Here is a 16,567-nt window from a genome sequence, read left to right as displayed (position 1 = left end):
CACTGTTTTGAAAGGAGGGTGGAAAAAGCAAAGCAGGCCCGGGGAAGAAGAAGCCATGATTGGCTGATGTTACATATGTCCTTGATTACCTTCCCTCTGCTTTTATTCTAATAAGTGGCATTCTTTGTACTCCCTAGGACAGCTAGACAGTCTGACACACGATGGGAATAAATATTGCATGTGGTAGACATTAAGCTGTCATCCAGGGATGGGATGGGATGGGGGGGGAGAGAAGAGATGGAGAAATTTGTGTGGTGTTCCTCAGCGCTACACACTTCGCCTGCTCTTGTCACAATTGTCACATGTTGACGACTCTCCCCGCTCAACCCCAGCCCCCCCCCTATTTTTTCTCTCGCCCAGTCAACTGCTGTGAATGACAGCATGGATGCCTCATATGGAGAAAGTCTGGGACACAGTTGAATTTCAGCTTCTTTTATTATTTTTTTTATAACAAGTAATAACATACGTATATGTATATAGTGTTAGTTATCACATACTACAGTATTAATTGGCCCTGTACCCTAGAAACCGCCCATGAATGATACGGGAAAAGGCTGAAATGATACTGTGTCAAAGCCCAGGGCAGTGATACTGATAAAATATAGAGTTTAACCATGTCCAGTATCAGCCCCCGTAGCTGTCCACTCAGAGCGCGCTGCTCTGGTATCATGCCTGTGAAACAACCAATCAGAGAACAGCGCACGAGCGTTTGTTTTGCTGCCGTCTGTGCTCTGTCAACATGTCAGCAGTTAAATAGTAAATAGTAAATAGTATAGTATATACTATATATATATATAGTATAGTATAGTAAATATTAGTATAATAGTAAATATTAAATAAATATTAAATATGTGATAATAAGATCATCACATGGTTTGTCTGGTATCGGGCCCAGTATCATGCCCCCAAGTGTCAGTATCAGCACGACACTTGGGGGCATCATACCTGGCCTGATACCAGACAAACCATGTGATAACTTATAAATATCATCATTAGTAGTAAAACACCGTTAGAATCAGTCTGACAACTCAGTGCATTTCAGTCTTGACACACACTCGCGTATCACAATCAAGAGTTGCACAATACTTACATATGACTCATGGAAAAAATATCACACAAACTTAACTTTCACGGCAACTGCTTTATACGCTCTGTACTGTACACCCGTCATTCTAGAGTGGATTTTTAATCTATATTGCAGTTTAGTACATTTGGAAAATCTTTTCAATTGTGTTTGATTTGTTGAAATACAGGTGTTTCCAAGCTACTTGTTTTAGGTGTGATGTGTCCACACGCTTAATTAAAGCTGCTCTAATTACGTGTATGCGTGTGTACGCTGGTTTGTGCTTCCTCCAGCTTGTGGTTGGCTTTGTAGGCTGCCAAGAAGTTGCAATATCGGCGCTGATGTGGCAGACCTCCTTTAGAGACGTCGTGTGTGATGCGTTTTCCATCAAGTCGTGGCCACGGGGAGCATCAAGGGTCTGCAGGTTCGTCGCTCAGGAGCCCACCGCAGGCAGGATGAAACGCTTCCCACAGGGGCCCCCTTCCTCCATGACCCCCCCCCCTGCTTCAAAAGCCCACCATGAGCTCATACCTCTTATTTTGTGCTGCTTTTGCAGAGAAAGGAAGGATGAAGGGGGAGCTGTTGTAGCATACTAAGGATGCTCGGCCTGGTTAGGTGCTGCAGTGCAAGGCCACCTCAGTTGGCTTCAGTACTATCTGGATCAGGAAAAACTTGGCCCTAGACACTCTTATCTGCCTTATTTACATTTGGAAAATTAAATTAGGACATTTTACACAAACTGGTCTTTTCTGTACCCGCAACAATCAGTGAAACTCAAGTCTTCGTCGAGTACCCATGAGTCAAGCACCCATGAGTCAAGCACCCACGATTCACTGAATTCAAGCAACCGTGAGTCAGTGAGTCTTCCTCAAGTACCTGTGAGTCAGTGAAACTCAAGTCATTGTCGAGTACCCATGACTCAAGCACCCACGATTCACTGAATTCAAGCAACTGTAAGTCTTCCTCAAATACCTGTGAGTCAGTGAAACTCAAGTCTTTCTCGAGTACCCATGACTCAAGCGCCCACGATTCACTGAATTCAAGCAACTGTGAGTCAGTGAGTCTTCCTCAAGTACCTGTGGGTCAGTGAAACTCAAGTCTTTGTCGAGTACTCATGAGTCAAGCACCCACAATTCACTGAATTCAAGCAACCGTGAGTCAGTGAGTCTTCCTCAAGTACCTGTGAGTCAGTGAAACTCAAGTCTTTGTCGAGTACCCATGAGTCAAGCACCCATGATTCACTGAATTCAAGCAACCGTGAGTCAGTGAGTCTTCCTCAAGTACCTGTGAGTCAGTGAAACTCAAGTCTTTGTCGAGTACCCATGAGTCAAGCACCCATGATTCACTGAATTCAAGCAACCGTGAGTCAGTGAGTCTTCCTCAAGTACCTGTGAGTCAGTGAAACTCAAGTCTTTGTCGAGTACCCATGGCTCAGGCACCCACGATTCACTGAATTCAAGCAACCGTGAGTCAGTGAGTCTTCCTCAAGTACCTGTGAGTCAGTGAAACTCAAGTCTTTGTCGAGTACTCATGAGTCAAGCGCCCACGATTCACTGAATTCAAGCAACCGTGAGTCAGTGAGTCTTCCTCAAGTACCTGTGAGTCAGTGAAACTCAAGTCTTTGTCGAGTACCCATGAGTCAAGCACCCATGATTCACTGAATTCAAGCAACCGTGAGTCAGTGAGTCTTCCTCAAGTACCTGTGAGTCAGTGAAACTCAAGTCTTTGTCGAGTACCCATGGCTCAGGCACCCACGATTCACTGAATTCAAGCAACCGTGAGTCAGTGAGTCTTCCTCAAGTACCTGTGAGTCAGTGAAACTCAAGTCTTTGTCGAGTACCCATGAGTCAAGCACCCATGATTCACTGAATTCAAGCAACCGTGAGTCAGTGAGTCTTCCTCAAGTACCTAAGAATCAGTGAAACTCAAGTCTTTGTTGAGCACCCATGAGTCAGTGAAACTCAAGTCTCTATCAAGCACCCATGAATCAGACAAATTGGAATCTTTGCCGAGTCCACATGAATCAGTAAGACCGAAGGACTTTGTTGAGTACCCCTGAGTCTGTGAACCTCAATTCTTCATCAAGCACCCATGAGTCACTGATTCCGAGCAACCGTGAGTCAGTGAAATGTAAGTCTTCCTCGAGTGCCTGTGAGTCAGTAAGGCTCAAGTCTTTGTCGAGTACTCATGAATCGGTAAGACTGAAGTTTTTGTTGAGTACTCATGAGTTTGTGTATCTCAAGTATTCATCAAGCACCCATGAATCAGACAAATTGGAGTCTTTGTCGAGTGACCATGAATCAGTAAGACTGAAGTTTTTGTTGAGTCTGTGAACCTCAAGTCTTTGTCAAGCACCCATGAGTCACTGAATTTGACGCTGAGTCAACCTGCGAGTACTTGACTCATCTGCGAGTCAGTGAAACTCGAGTCTTCATCAAGTACCCCTGAGTCAATGAAACTGGAATCTTTGTGTGGCGGCTGTGAGTCAGTGAAATCTGTTTCTTCGTCATGTAACCATGAGTCAGTGAATCTCGAGTCTTCCTCGAGCACCAGTGAGTCGGTGAAAGTCAACCCTTTGATGAATAGCACTGGCGAGTCAGTGAGATGCATGTGTTCGTACAACTTGTTCGTGACTTGCACATCTATGGTCGGCAGTTGGGTCTTTACACCAGCACCCCAATTCTTGTTTTCTTTCATTTTCCTTTATATTATGGAGAATATCGTTTACTCTCAAACGCGAATGGCAGCACTGAAGCGTATACTGCATGCTGGAAATGCCTTATGATGTGTCAGCAGCCACGCCGTGAATGATACAGTCGGCGGGTCGCACGATGAGGTCTGCTGGCGTTGAATTGCACGTGAAAGCAGTTGAAGCCGTCAATGGGAGGTGTCGGCCCACCTTTAGCAGGCTTAGCCGCCTAAGCAGCACTAATGAAGCCAACCTGCACGACCATCTTGTCAGGTCATTGTCTCAGGTCTCTTGCATTCTACAACCTCAACATTGTTTTATCCCGCTGATCAAAGCTTGGACAAAGCCAGGGGGAAGCCCGAGGCATGCGGAAACACGGGAATTATCAAATCCCTTCAGGATTCCCACACAAAAGGGGCGGGGGTCTCCCTGCGGGATATCTCTATTCACTCTGAGCTGGACATTTGCTTTTTTTGTCATTTGATAAGATGATGTGATTGAAATTTAAAGCCGCATGAAAGCAATTTGGCAGATGTGCTGCTTAACATGCACTAAATGCACTAAAGTTTGCGAGGCGCCATGCAGCACAAACACAGCTTGGCTGTTGGAGCGCTCGTACTGCTGAATGATGAGCAGAAATGATGTCCCTGTCACCCTTAATCACATTAAAATGTGGTTAACATTTAATTTTTCCCCACTTGATATGCAAGAATTTCCACTTGATTTGCAGCAAAGGCCATTGGAATTCCATTAGAAAAAGAATAAAAATTTCAGGCTTCATTTGTTCAGAGAGGGGGGATAGCAAGGCCGGAAAGTGCTGAATCCTTTTATTAACCCCTACATGATACTCAATGCTGAGATATAATGGCAACACTGACACACACACACATTGTTCTAAATGTACTTGGAAGGTTGTTTAACATGATATGAAATACAATGCATGCACTATATTAAATAAATATGCCTTCACAAATAATACAGTAATCCCTCGCCACTTTTAGGTTTGAATTTGGCAGCTCTATTACGTTTATTCAAAAATATATTAATGAATAAATCATGCTGTTTTGTGGTTGGACAAGGACTATTAATCATTCGTTCATTCATTCATTTTCTACAGCTTATCCTCACTAGGGTCGCGGGGGTGCTGGAGCCTATCCCAGCTGTCTTCAGCCGAGAGGCTGGGTACACCCTGGACTGGTGGCCAGCCAATCACAGGGCACATATAGACAAACAACCATTCACACTCACATTCATACCTATGGACAATTTGGAGTCGCTAATTAACCTAGCATGTTTTTGGAATGTGGGAGGAAACCGGAATACCCGGAGAAAACCCACGCATGCACGGGGAGAACATGCAAACTCCACACAGAGATGGCTGAGGGTGGAATTGAACCCTGGTCTCCTAGCTGTGAGGTCTGCACGCTAATATAACAGTGTAAAGGTGACTATAGGGGTGTTATTTCAAGTCTAGAGGGCTCTGATAATGTTAAAAACCTGTATTTCGAAGTTTGTAAACAGGTTTTCTATGCCTAATACTGTATGTCTCATTATGTGTACTATATTGGGTAATAGGAGTATAAAGGTGACTATAGGGGTGTTATTTAATCTCTAGAGGGCTCTAATGGTGTTCATTCATTTAAAAACCTGTATTTAGAAGGTTGTAAACTGGTTTTCTATGCCTAATACTGTGTGTCTTATTATGTGTACTGTATTGGGTAATATGAGTGCAAAGGTGACTATAGGGGTGTTATTATATGTCTCGAGGGCTCTGATAATGTAACAAACCTGAATTGTAAACATTTTGTAAACAGGTTTTCTATGCCTAATACTGTATGTCTTATTATGTGTACTATATTGGGTATTAGGTGTGTAAAGGTGACTATAGGGGTGTTATTTCATCGCTAGAGGTCTCTAATAATGTTAGAAACCTGTATTTAGAAGGTTGTAAACAGGTTTTCTATGCCTAATACTGTGTGTCTTATTATGTGTACTGTATATAGACTGTAATAGAAGTGCAAAGGTGACTAGGTGATGTGTGCATATGTTAAAAACCATATGTAGAAGGTTGTAAAAATACCAAAATATTTGATTTATATTGAAGGAATCCCACATTGCTCAACTTACTTATCACAGTTGGGTCTGGAGCCGAGTAACCACGCTAAACGAGGGATTACTCAACATTGAAAAATATGTTGTGATTACAAAATGCATGGATGGTGAGTCAGCAGTGCTATTTTTTGGGACTTGAGTTTGCGGAAAGATACAGTGCAGGGCAAACGGACAGGTTTGTTTATATTGTAGGAAAACGGAGGAAAAATTTGGGCAAAAACTAAATCATACAAAAACTGGGGCGTATGAAACACCGGTGACTGCATAAGGAAGTGAATATACGTATATTCAGTAAGAAGACAAAATGAGCCCATCACTGGGGAATGAAGCAATTACTGCAGTAGGTGTTACACGATAACAAAAAGAATTACATGTTTTACATAAACACTTCCCCAATTTACACTCTGGACAGGAACGTCCACACAAATAATTGGAAAGGACATAAATACAAATGGCCGAATGGCCAAGTTAGACGGCAGCAAGGCCGACAGAAGCGTTTTTGGAAGTGATGTTGACGGTGCGTGGTGGCGTCTAATTGACAGTGCTTTGTCCGCACTTGAGGGAAGGGGGTGTTTCATGTTCCTGCACGGTGTTTGCCTGCACCTGTGTCACTTAGTCCAAAGACCCACAAGAACCCCCCGCGCTCATTTATGCCTTGCGTTATCCGTCTGGAGCTTCACATTATTAAAATCATCCCTCAGCCGGCTAGCGAGAGCCTCTTTGTTACCGGGCCGACTTGGCCGGGCTCTGTCAGGTCTTCACCAATTACAGTCGCCGTGACAATGCTCTATTCAGAGGATCACAGCTCTTGACTGGCGTGGAGAGAGTGATTTGTGAATCATTATTCAAGACGCCTGGAGAGAACGCCATACCTGAGGAATGCAAATAACGTGCCATGTGTGCAGCACAAAGTGACAAACTACAGATGCTATTATCCCGCATCGGATTTTGTACCCTCTTGGAACAGATGCCGTGGTCCGTGCTTTTAATAGCGAGGCATCGGTGCTCCCGAATATCCAACAGAAAGAAGATGTCTAGGTTCATGAATTTAAACCTAGCCTATTTTCCAGAGTATAAGTCAATCAATGCACGATGAAGAGGAAGAAAACCTACATCCTGTAAGTGGCATTGGACTAGAAGTGGCATTTATTATTATCAGAACGAATTTCTTGGTGCTGCTGTTGACATTAAATTGACAAGCGAAGAAGACAAACCCAAAGGGAGTGATTAAGTGACTTTTAATTAGTATATTATTATACAGACAAACAACCATTCACACTCACATTCATACCTATGGACAATTTGGAGTCGCCGATTAACCTAGCATGTTTTTGGAATGTCTGCACGGGGAGAACATGCAAACTCCACACAATGGAATTGAACTCGGATCTCCTAGCTGTGAGGCCTGTGTGCTAACCACTCCAAAATTTGTGACTGAAAATCAAACAGTGGCTCAGACAGCAGTTAGAATCTCCAAGTTCGACATAATTAGTGCCATTGTGATCAAGACTTCCTTATATGGGCTGCAGATTGCCTGCACTCAGTAAACGAGGACCTACGTATCTGGAAGTCCTCAGGAGCGCTTGGAAGTGTGACCAATCACAGCTGAGAGGAGGAGGCCTGGGGGTGGAGTAAATTACACAGGAAGTCTATGAAAACACTGCAGAAAGAGGTGCAGAATCTGGAAGATCTAGAAAGTGTAGCTGCTCTATACGAGTCCACAACTCAATACAATACACATAAATATAGAGTAGTTGCACATTACTTACAGGCACATACTGTAGTTGCCAATGCAGAAGCATATTGGAAAGTCAAGGCATCCAGTATGCGCTATATCATTCAATTTGTGGGCCAAAATGCACCACAAGCTCAAGTCAATGAATTATGGTGGCCACTAGGTGTCGCCAAAATAAACAACCCCCACTCCACGTTAACTTAAAGGCAGCACATGTGTAGTCAAATCCATTTTTTGATACATATGTTGTACCTCAATATAAGTAATAGGACCATGAAAATGGATGAAAAAAGTGCAACTTATAGTCTGTAAAATATGCAAAAGTATTTTTATAGTATTTTAAAGTATTTTATATCTTTCTTATCCTCACGAGGGTTGCAGGCATGCTGGAGCCTATACAACTTCCCATGGCGTTATAACTTCCCCAACCGAATATTTATGACAAAAAATATATTTGTCTAATATTCCAATATTAAAATGTTTCCCCATAATATCACCTTTTCTTGTTTAAACACAACCTTGTCCTCTTAATATTTGACTTTATTCTCCTAAAATTACTGCTATTGTTGTAATTTTTTGTACTGGTGTTTTTTTGTACTTTCTTTTTGGAAAATGTTCTTCTCATAATGACTTAATTCTTAGAATATTTTGACTTTATTCTTGTAATATTATAATATTTTCCACAACCTACTTTTGCAAAATTGTAAATTATATTTATTTCTCATGAACATATTTGTCACAACTCTATGTTACTAACATGATGTTATTTTTCCTTATAATATTCTGACATTATTCTCATAAAAGCATTTTTTTTCTGGTAATAATATTGTGACTTAATTTTAAAAAAATAATGTTGATTTTTCTACTATTTTCTTGAGTTTTTTTGTTAAATTATATTTTCAGAATGCAAGCCAGTTGCTTTTCAGGCTTCTGATTGGACGGTGAATGTGCTTTTTTATATGGACAATGATTTTTTTTTACAAACTCCACTCATGTGATTGGACATTTTTTGGGGGGGAATATTCGTGAAAATATGGATGTTAGTGTGGACATAGCCTTCACTGTCACTGTCGTTGGACCAGTGGTGCCATTGAGGTGCCTCACTCCCTCACGTCTTTGGTTCCTCGGGTCTTTAAACAGGAAACTAGGATTACCCGTAATGACGGGGACACTTTTCCAATCAATCCCGCCTCAGACCTGTGTCACGCCGCCGTGTGAAAATGGATTTGTGAGCTGCTCCTCTTTCAGACCCGTTCAATCCCGGCCCTCCAGAGCTGGTAGGGCTAATCTCATAATTGCCCTCCCCCCCTACTTCCACCCTTACATTGTTCTTGCTGAGGGTTGCCATTAACGCCATCTTGGCTCCGCCATGTCAGGTGTCCTGCTGCCCTGCGAGACAAAGAAGACAGCACAAAGACGTTTAGGACAGGTGACAAATGAATGGATGTGAATAAGTGCCAGGACAATGCAGATCATCTCATACGCAACTGGAGGGTGGGATGGGGGGGCACCCCCGATGACGCGACGATGGGACATTCGGAATTGCGGGTTTGAATGCGATCTTGTAGCAAAAACATGCGTGCTAGCTAATCTGGAGACTTATTGGTAAAAAATGGCAACCTGCTCCACCCCCACCAAACCCTCCTGCTCGCTTGATGCTGACGTTCTCCTCCGATTTTGGATCAACATTTGCAACAAACAGAGCCCTCCACTTCTCTCATCAATTGCCATTGTTCACTCAGTACACAAACCAGGTTTAATCCCTCACATCCTGAACGCCACTCACCACTAATGATAATGTAAGATGATCCAGCGATATCCATTTTACTTTTGCATCTCACAGCAACTATGCTGCCTTCAGGGACCGCTGTGCCGAATCAGGAAACAACTTTATCAGTGAAGCATGAAGACTTGAACTGGTAAAAATGGTGGCCGTTTGTACATAAATGCTGTACATTTCACCTTTATTGTTACGTCCGTCCATATTTAGCATCCATAGCGTCCATATAATTATTACTGTAAATGAAAAAAAAATTAACATTCATGCGTAGAATTACTCCATTAAAAAAATGTTTTATGTTAGTTTTTTTAGGCTCCAGGATACCCGCGACCCTAGTGAGGTTAAGCGGCACACTCTTTTTATTTACAACATAAAGACAAAATACAAGACCCTGCAGCGCAACTGCAGGGTCTTGAGACACATGCTAACTCGCAAACTATAGAGCTAGCGACCTAAACGGTAGCCTTCAAGTTATTTCTTTTAAACTTAAATAGCCAAAAACTTACCACTTCCACACGGATAGGGAGGATAACTATTAACAGTTATTTAACCTTTAACATGAACATTATTCAAACGTAATAATTTTTTTCTGGGTACATGATACCATACAGCATCCATATCAAACTTGCACGGGCCGCACTAACATTAAACTTTCAAACTAGTGTCGCATGTTTGAGACCCCTGTTTTAGAGTGTAGCCGAGAAATTGGAAGGGTGAATTGGCAAGGGATTATTGTATAGAAAGGCTATATAATATATGTTAAAAATACATGTGCAGGGAGATTAATTTAGTAGAATTTGTAGTAATAATTATAATATTTGGCCATGAATATGAGATTTTTCATTGTCAGAGTTGATAGTAATAATTAATAAAAAATGTCCTGCGCTTTTTTGGCACCCCCTGCAGGCCATGGCACCCTTAGCAGTTGCCTGCATTGCCTAACAGGCCAGCCGGTTCTCTAATGAACAATTAGACTACTGGCTGTTTTTTTTCTGTGTTTGTATTTACCAGGCTGGTGACAATTACGAGTGTGTGGACGCTCCCAACCCGGGATAGCACCGGCCATCCCCTTCCGGGGACGGCGATGGCCTGGAGAGCATACTGGGAGACCCAAGTCAAGAGGAGGCGCACAAGAAACAGAGGTTAATTAGCATTCACTCCCGGCACGTTTTATTATCAACTGCGTCCTCGGTGCGCTGCTTTAATTGCATGTGCTGATAGAATAATAAATGGCGGCGTCATTTCCATCATAAAGCAAAGGATCCCTCTTCTTACTGAACAACTCCGTCAAAGGGTTTTCCTCTAAATTAAGTTTTTAACTGTCATCTGTCATCTCTAGGTATAATTATAACTTGAGCATTTTTGGTTTTATTGTTCTGCTGTGAAAACCTCTATGGAGAGAAAAATTATGACAGCAGAGGCTTTTTTTCTGCTTCTCGCGAGGCACTGGCTTGAATTCTTCACAACGCTAAATGAGTCTACATGCTGCTAATTAATCACAGAAACCACCCGAGAGTTGAATGCCTTTTTCCAAACAAAGTGACCCATCTTCTGCACTTAATGACTGTCTATTAGAACAGGGACGTCTAAAGAGCAGCCCGGGGACCATTTGCCACACGCCGCCACACGCACATTCTTGAAACATCTTTTTTTGAAAATAATAATAAAAAGACAGAACAGCAGAAAATTGAAAAATCAGCAGTGATTTTCAAAGAAAAAAATAATCTAACATGAAAAAGTTGTAATTTTACGCAAACAACTCATGGAAAAAAAATCAGATTTTTATTGTAATATTATGAGAAAAAAGACAAAACTAAATAAAGTTGTCATTTTGGGGGAAAAAGTGTTAAATGTTATGATTAAATTCAAATATTATGGAAATTAAGTTATAATACTACAATAGGAACATTTTTATTACATTAAATTTGTTAATGACAAAAACAACAGCTGCAAAAACAGAAATTTCAGCACAAATTTTACAAGAGTAAAGTCAAAATATTAAGAAAAAAATTTTAATACAATGATAAATAGTCGAATTTTACATGAATAAAGTAATATTTTGAGGAAAAACTTTAGTAGCGTTGGGTCAAAGTGTTAAAGGAAAAAAAAACATTATTTTATTTAAGTAGGAATATTATGAGAACAAACCTTTGGTAGGTTGCAGAAAAATAAAAATTTTATTGGAATGATTTTTCAAGGAAAAAGTGGAAAGAGTTGGAAAAAAACAGCAAAAATTTAAAAACAGCTAAAATTTTTGCGTCATTAATGTTTGAATTTTGACAACTTTAAAAATAATATTATAATATTATAATATATTTTCTGTTTTTCTGGGAGTCATCAAATCTTACCATTATGCATTCCCACATAGTATCAGCATTTAGGAGCAAGGATGAGGTGAAAGAAAAAGGGTGAAAAAACATCCAAATACATCCATACATCCCTGTGCATTGGACAAGGAAGATGGTGCGTTCAATGACTGTCAAAGAAAGTAGGACAAATCGAAACAAAAACAAAAAACAGCAAAAAGGTGTAATGAGAACCCCCCCTCCCCCCAAAAAAATATGGTGTTAGGTTGCAGAAAAAGTCAGAATATTAAGAAAAACATTAATAAAAAACCTTGTAATATTATGAGTAAAAAGAATGCCATTATAGTAGCATTGAGTGGAAATATTAAGGAATTTTTTAAAAGTCATCATATGAAAAACAAAAGAACCCCCTAAAATAAAATTGTAATTTCTGGAAATAATATTTCCGCTAATAATATGGGAATAAAGTCATATATGAGAAGAAAATGTACAAGAATAGAATGTAAATATTTCAAAAATGAGCAAAAAGAGCAAAAGTTGATAGTATTAATAGGCTTTTTTTCACAAAACTGAGATGCAATATATTGTATACATAACTTCTAAGCTTCATATAAATATCATTTTCCCGTGTATGGCCCTGGGTTGGACCGTACGGTACAGTACTAGAACCACCGTAGCCTTGCTGTTGTCGGAAAACTGCTGATTGCGTGGAAAACGTCCGCCTCTCAGCGCCCACAGCGAGATCATCAAGGCAGGGCTACGCGGCCCCCGCGGCTGGAGTGCTTCTTCACTGCCGGACCTGATGAGGGTCCGTGCATGTCCCCCACGCGGGTAAGTGGCCCCCTCACCCCCCCCTCCTGCACAAACGAATGCAGCACGTTCCACCCTGCTGGCAGCCTGGCTGATATCACACACTCTCAACTTTGTCATGGTTGTGCTTTGGGCGGTCATTACAGGCCCAGGATAACTTCAATTACTGCTGAGCTGCTGAACAGTGAAAGTGGGGGCTACATTGATTGAGGAGGGCAACAATTGATTTTGCCCATTACGTCCATGAGAATGTTTCCATCCCGTGCAGATCTGCCTGCCCTCCTCCTGCCGCTGGAGATAAGGAGCCCGCGCATTGTGCCTGCCTAATCTGTGTGACGGAGGATGTCTGTGCCAAAATTGATGTCGCTTTTCATTCCGCTGTTTGGGGGCCTTGCCGGGGGCTCCTCCTCCTGATGTGTCTCTGTGTGTGCGGAGCCCGGCCAGCTGAGGGCTTTGTGCTACGGGATCACAACGGCGGCGACGGCGGCGTCAATGATCAATGCAGATGTTGCTTTTGCGTGCTGCTTTGAAAAGCAAACAGTCCAAGATGCGTTTGAAAACTTTTTTCACATCACTTAAAAGGTTTGGTGCCTCCTCAGCTTAAAAAAACATTTGGAGATGAAGATGAAGACGCTTTTTATTTTCAAGTACAGCCGACACGCCGATAAAAATGGCTGTTTTTGACACAGGCATCATCGCTCCTGCCCCTTTAAGCCCCCCTGCTTGCTTCATGTTCACGTTCTCCTCCTATCCTCAAATACGCATTCACGTTAAAAGCCAGTGTTGTAATTGATAGGTTAGAGACAGACCATAACCCTTCCCTTCTCTCTTCAATTGCCATTGTTCTCTCACCACACAATCCAGGTTTAATACCTAGGTATTATTATATGTCTCACGCACTTATTAAGCATATTTCAAGTATCAAGCCTGGTCGGGTTAGCGTAGAAGCTACAGAATCCACACTGCTTGCCTGTTGTCATTCCAGTCATGGCATCCCATCATATACATCATCCTCATCTCTCCTTTATCGCACTTAATTGGTTCCAGACATGACTGCAGTGAATTTCCGCTGAGTCTGACTGTTGCAGTTGCAGCATAGAAAAACTGTTTAGGGTTTTCTAAATACTAAAAATATATTTTTTAACATCATTAGAGCCCTGGAGGCATGAAATAACACCCCTATATGGTACAGTACGTTGGCTTAATCATCACTTTTACTTTTCACACTAAAATGATCAGACTAGGGTAAGGCACGCTGACCATGGCACTCTGCTACATCCCTTTTTTTTATGAGCGTTGCCAAAAAGCCAAAGAAAAAGCAAAACACATGCTACACCGAACACAGGGGGTAGGTTCTCCCTTAGCTTATAACGGACTCAGGGTTCCTAAATCCTGATTGCTCAAAGACACAGAGAGATGGAGCCGTGCAGGTCTTCAACATGAGCGTACAACACCTTCTACTGCTAGCAGTAGTAAATACAGTAACAAACATACCACAGAGCACCAATAGGTCGCTGTAATAAACCACAAAGATGCAGAATAATGTGCATTCATAAAGCTATTAAAGAAAATATTCAAAATTGCATTTAAAAAAAACACGGGAAACAGTGAAAGGTGAACTGCGATGTAGCGATGCAACAATTCTTTGCATTTTAAATGTATTAAAATTAATATTTGAATACATTTTGAGTATCAGAATGTGTTGCTCATGACTCCAGTACGTGTTAGCACAAGCATTAGCGTCACCATGCAGAATTATGCACGGATTGCACCATTAAATATAATTAGATATGATATAATACAGACTAAAGGAGCTGGAGAACAGAATTATGAATGACTGTTGGTACATTGACAATACAGTAAAGTCTCGTTATATCGATATCAGTTAAAACGAATTACTACTTATTACGATACTATTTTCATTTCCCGGCAAATTTCTATTCTTTTATGATATAATTAGCTCCGTTAATACGATACACGGTTATTATGATAATCCGGTTACTAGGATGCCCTTTTCATCTCCCGCCAGCCAATTTGGTCTGCTTATATCGATACAAAAGCAGCTTAAATCAATCTTTGCTTAAGGATTTCAATACCAAAAAAGAACACGGCGATCGGCTGCTTCCAGTCAACTTTATTTTTCACACTTCCACCACCAGAGTGCAGCACACACAGCGGAAAACACCCGTCCCTCGCGCCTACCCCTCCGGGTGGCAACACCTTCCCTATCGATAGTTCCGGGGTGAATTATGTCCCGGTAACCGGTAATCACTACAGCGTAAGTTTATTTTTATTTACTGTAGTACAAAATTTATTGTAGTACAAAAGCATGCTAGATACGCAATCCATGAACTCAAGGAGAAAATGACATGCCATATCAAAGATCCGCCCACTTTTAATGCAGTTCGGCGCAGGATCGGATATATGGATAGTCCGGTTATATCGATATTTTTTCCGACTCCCGAGAATATCGATATAACGAGACTTTACTGTATTTCAATGTGGTCGGGTGCATCCATGCATCAGACGGGCATCACAAAGAACATTTTATGAGAACTTCTCAAACGGTGCCGGAGCCAGAGGGGAAAGTGAGCTCACTTTTTTTTTTTTTTTTAACCACGACACCTCGCATTTCCCTCACATGACATCATCATGTTTGCTCTTATCTCAGCATGACGGACGCCACCGCCGCTGTTTCCCCTTAAAAATCAAATAAAACTCCCGATACACTTCAAAGGCTTGTTGTTGGCGACATAACGGATGACAGGCAGCCATGATCGGCTTCCAAGGGCGTTTAGTCAGTAAGGATCAGCGAGTAAGGATATGAAGCCGATACATCTTGCATTGTAAAAGCTACACTTGGTAACATGATGTTCCCAAGCCTTTTAGCATGGCTTATTAGGCACCTAGAGGTGACCATTATCTATCAGCGTTGCTCTTAACGAGGACACTGTGCATCTCTTGTAATGCACCATATTAAAAAAAAAATCCCCCCCTTAATCCATTTCCCTCCACGTAGACAAACCTTGATGCTGATTAATGGTAGTTACTCTCGCAGGCCCTCCGTCAGTGAGATTGCAAAGAGATGGTAATGTATTAGCGCCATTAAATACGCATCATTCTTTCGGGATGAAATATGTTGACCCCCAGCCTGATTAGATGCTTAATTAAAACCGCTCAACACTTCCTGAGCACAGACACTCGCAGGGGCGACGAGGCAGTGCGGAGGCTGACGAATTTGAACCTGTGCGCCGTAGCCGCCTGGCTCGTTTTGGCTCGTTTGTCATTGCTTTGTATGCACGCGTTTAAATTCAACATCAATCATCACTTGGGGCGCTTAAAGAGGATTCGTGGGTCGAAGATTCCCAAAATAACGTTGAACCACTGACTTTTTAGTGTGCTTGTTTTCTGCATAAACCAGGACTTTTCGCACCTTGTCTTAGATTCGGTTTTCAGCCAAAATGTTGATTTTTGTATAATACTGCACATAACAAACTATTACTTTTGCTCCATACTGCATTGTTCTGCAAAATTGAGTACCCAAATGGTTGTGTTGTCTTATGATACTATTTTAGGTAATCGGAGTGTAAAGGTGACTATAGGGGTGTTATTTAATGTATAGAGGGCTCTAATTATGTTAAGAACTGTATTTAGAATGTCACACACAGGTTTTCTATATTTTGAAAATACTCTATTTAGAAATGAGGAATCCTTCTATGATACGTGAATCCAAATTCACTTATGACAGTGTTCCCTCATTTATCACGGCGTAATAGGTAGCTAACTTTATTTGTTTGCAATTATCATCTATGTTTTAAAGCTGTAAATCCCCGGGGGGGATTAAATTGAAGCTATCAGGGGTTAGCGTAGTTAAGCACACTTGTGTGGTTGTGTTGTCTTATGATACTATTTTAGGTAATCTGAGTGTAAAGGTGACTATAGGGGTGTTATTTAATGTATAGAGGTCTCTAATTATGTTAAAAAATGTATTTAGAATGTCACACACAGGTTTTCTATATTTTGAAAATACTCTATTTAGAAATGAGGAATCCTACTATGATAAGTGAATCCA

The 16,567-nt window shown here is 41.3% G+C and overlaps 1 long non-coding RNA gene across 3 annotated transcripts in view; it reads left to right on the top strand.

Annotated features, from left to right (window-relative positions):
• Window positions 1-16,567, top strand: part of LOC131135417 (uncharacterized) — a 48,969-nt gene that overhangs the window by 24,468 nt on the left and 7,934 nt on the right. Inside the window, exons 3-4 of one of the 3 annotated variants that reach the window (XR_013629563.1) lie at window positions 10,391-10,521; window positions 12,346-12,516. The exons of 1 other annotated variant lie outside the window; for it this stretch is intronic. This is a non-coding gene — a long non-coding RNA (uncharacterized LOC131135417). The remainder of the gene's footprint in view (window positions 1-10,390; window positions 10,522-12,345; window positions 12,517-16,567) is intronic. One more of the 3 variants, XR_013629565.1, reaches the window with a different exon arrangement.

The sequence above is a fragment of the Doryrhamphus excisus genome, linkage group LG12 (genome assembly GCF_037039965.1).
Source record: "Doryrhamphus excisus strain RoL-2023G ecotype Guam linkage group LG12, RoL_Dexc_Guam_v1.1, whole genome shotgun sequence".
NCBI lineage: Eukaryota > Metazoa > Chordata > Actinopteri > Syngnathiformes > Syngnathidae > Doryrhamphus > Doryrhamphus excisus.
This window is presented reverse-complemented; position numbering and strand designations above follow the sequence as displayed.